The sequence below is a fragment of the Saccoglossus kowalevskii genome, chromosome 15 (genome assembly GCF_978046115.1).
Source record: "Saccoglossus kowalevskii chromosome 15, keSacKowa6.1, whole genome shotgun sequence".
NCBI classification, from domain to species: Eukaryota; Metazoa; Hemichordata; class Enteropneusta; family Harrimaniidae; genus Saccoglossus; species Saccoglossus kowalevskii.
The window spans coordinates 6320170-6324021 of record NC_140655.1 but is presented as its reverse complement, the minus strand read 5'-3'; positions in this window follow the sequence as shown (position 1 = coordinate 6324021).

The window sequence follows — 3852 nt, the reverse complement described above, 5'->3', positions numbered from 1 at the left end:
TGGCACATGAGTTGTCGGAATCGTTGTTTTAATGCTAAAGTATGAGGATTCAACAAGTATTAACCATTATTTAATTCTGAACGACACTTCCAATCCATTTTGTATCATTCGCGAATGCAACTTGAATTATGACGTCTTGTTACGTGAATGTTCCACAACAAGCTGATAGAGCGGGACTGTGTTCCGGGCGATTTGAATCCAAGGCTGCTACCTCGTTTCAACAATATGAATATCGAGACATTTACGTGATACAGGCAATGCTAACTCCTTAGGTCAGAGAGCAGAAAAACCAGGAAAATATTGATGTGTTTTCCCCCCAAAAAAAAATTTGAGCGAACAGATGGGCAATATTTTCGGGTTTGCACTGTCAAAAAATAAAGCGGAAATTATTCAACAAAGGGTTGCAAAAACTAGTGAAAAAAAATGATCGAAAAGCAGAAGCGAGCAGGAGCTTGGGTGAAATTAGTGCTGTACATCAGGTCCTTTGTAATAAATATGATCGGCCAAGATCTATCATTCTGAAGCACGCCAAAGACAGAAAAAATGCAGTTGTGAATATTGACACCATTTGCATTTTTTAAATGAGCCAAAAAAATGTATGCTGCTTAAGCGATGATCGATCGAAACAAACTCGTTTTGCAAGTTTTAACGGCTACGTTCTGTTGAAGATACCAGACTTCACTTTCAGAGTTATTACCGAAGAAAATGTATTAACATATTAAAAATCGGAAAAAGCAAAAAAAAAACAACAATTGGTTTTGTGAAATTGATTAGCATTCATGTAGGTCCAATCAATACTGTTGTATCGTCTATTTCGTCAACCGAACGTTACAACCTGGCTCTTCCTGGTCAATGAATAGTACGTTATTTTAGAATGATTTTAATTTGGCTTCACGTAATAGTTAGTCTGATTTATCATATAGAATTACAAGCAGGACGTCCTCGGCATGGGTCAGAGTACTAGTATACCCCAGACCACTCGTTTTGATGAATGATCCGCGTGTGGCTTGCGGGTAAGACTAGAAAATGGATTCCGATGAGCATAGAAGGTACCTTCCATGCGATGAGGTTGTGGTTATTCAGATTTTTACTATTGAAATGAAATTATCACGTCTAGGGCTGAATTGTTAATGTTAAAAAACATAAGTTGTTCATCGTCTTGCGTACACCGCAACAACAAAAGATTACTTTTCAACACAGATCTCCAGTCAAGAGAGTGGCGTCTGGACGTAACCCCGGAGTAAAACAGGGCCCAAATTGATAGGGAGTAAAAGAGTGGAAGAGCTGTCCATGCATTGACCAATCACACAAGAGCTCACAAACACCAATGAAATATTTGTTGTTGTACTTAACAAAGGGGTTTGGCACTAAAAACAATGGAACGTTTATTGGCTTAAAGTTGGATGTAGATCGTGTTATAATCCAAATCCCCTTTGGTAGAGTTGTAAGCACAAATTTTCATATGATAGGTAACATTTCCATCTCAATATGACAACGTTTTATTACCTTTTCACAACTTTTTAAGCACTTTGTTTATCATTCTACGCTAGGTTATTGGTACAATCTGCTAATATAGTGACTTTTTCAGATTGCGGGGTTCGATATGAAATGACGCAAATCCACCAACATTTCAACCGCTTCTCACGTTTTTAGGCCGTGTTTTACATTTCATGGCCGGCTCATATGACAGTCTGCTAGAATAGGAACATTCAAATGTTTTTTATTTATTTTATTCATCACTTTATAACTGCAGGGTTCAATATAACAACAAGTTATGTCAAATAAACTAGCAAATCTACCACGTTTGCAATCGCTTCGCACAACTTTGCACGCTGTTTCAACAGCTTTGCGCAATTAGATGCAGGCTGCAAAAACTGTTTTCTCATCGAAAATGCGAGCATAATTTTAAATTTTCTATGAACTTGAAAATTTATAATAATTTGATGAATTTCTACAATAAATGTCGACATCAGAGTGGGAAATATTACACAGAAATTGTTTTATTTTTTCAATGTGTGTGGCAACCCCACCCCCCCCCCTCCCCCCAAAAAAATGCATCCGCTTGTTTTCTCAAGTTGTTTCTCATGCAAGTACAAACCATAACCAATTCAGCTTAACTGTTGACCTTTTCCGTCTCTTGGCTTTCGTAAGTTGACTTAAGTTGACCTATACTTGCTACAGCAGTCTGTACGATAAAAACAGATATTTACGACATATGTATTCACTTTGTCGAACTTGTTACGATGTGTCTCGATAATATAACAACATAGTACACATTTACATGTAAATTTGCCAACTTTGCCATCACTTTTCACATCTTTGTAAACAGTTTGATTATCATTTTACTTTTTGATAGTAGTAAAATCTGTTTATATAAGGGATTTTCTAACACATTTAAAATTTCACGAGTAAAGTTAAACGTATGTCAATGTTTTCAGTTCGAAGATTACGATGCAATATATATTAGGACGCGTTTGTTTAGCAATCAAAAAGCTTAGCCGACCGTCCAAAGGAGTGGGCGGTTATCAAGTCGGAAAACCTGAGAGAATGGATGTATCTGTGTTTGACGAGAAAAGGTGCACTTTAGAACATTTCTCAATTCAAGTATTGTGAATGCTTTTATTGCAACAAAAACAGATGCTTCATATTCAACAGAGTTAAAGTTTGAACAGACATTATTAATTCAATGAATGGCACTGTTACTTACATGTAATTCATTAACCTTTCGTAGGATGTGACATATAGAATATATATGACCATAACTCAATAAGCTTGATACACTATTAGTGTGAAAGGTAAAGTGCTTTTCACTCAGCACAACAACGAAAATATAGTAAACTATATAAAACGTATTGTCTATCACGTAGTTTCGAACATTTTCTGTACCATGCTGTTTAGTAAACGATATAACTACAGAAATGATGATTTCGGAAACCGGTATTTCCTCAAAAGCAACGATCAGCGCCAAATTACTGTAACTTATTTCATTGTTTTGATATCTTCCCTCATCGGAGTCGCTTTTTTTCATCATATCTAAACGAAATGATTATAGAGCGTCGTCATCATTTTCTCGACCACACCTGAAAACGTCATGGATTCATTCATCATCAGTTCCAATGCGTACGATGGCAACGTCGACAACTTAGTTGAGGTTGTTAAAAGTATATTCGTACTAGGTATACATTCACCATTCAGTACAATGTTTTGGGGAATACTCACTATCTACTATCGAGCTTTGAGTCCAGAAATTCAGGAGAAGTGTCATTCAGAAATAGTAGTAGAACTGGTCAGAATTGAACAGCATACGGCAATGCAGAATAGAGGAAGTCTCCCTTACATTGAAGCAACTGTGCTAGAAATCAGCCGATATACAAGTGTTATATCACTCGAAGTACCCCATCTGGGGAATAAACATCTAAAGTATATTGTTTTATAATTAAAATGCAAATGAACCAAACACTTGCTGCCTGAATATAAAACAAGCAATAATAATTGTTTGAAGACAAACATAACTCAAGTCATACTTTATTCACGTTTCTGACCAGGGATCGACTTAGTCAAAAACTGACATATTTCTTAGCCCATTAATTGAAAAATCTGTGTGAAAATTGTGTATGTTACCGATATTGAATATTGTTACCGATATTAGATATTGATACTCAAGGCGAGCACCGGGAGGTAGGTAATGTAATCTTTTACGAAATATTTAGAAAGTTGAGCACTGTAAGCGATGTTGCCTAACGTCGATCTATTTAATATAAGTATATACGCATGCGCATTCATGTTCGTTACTTCTTAAAGAAGTGTGGTATTACTATAAACTAAAACACGTCATAATATATATGTTCGTGG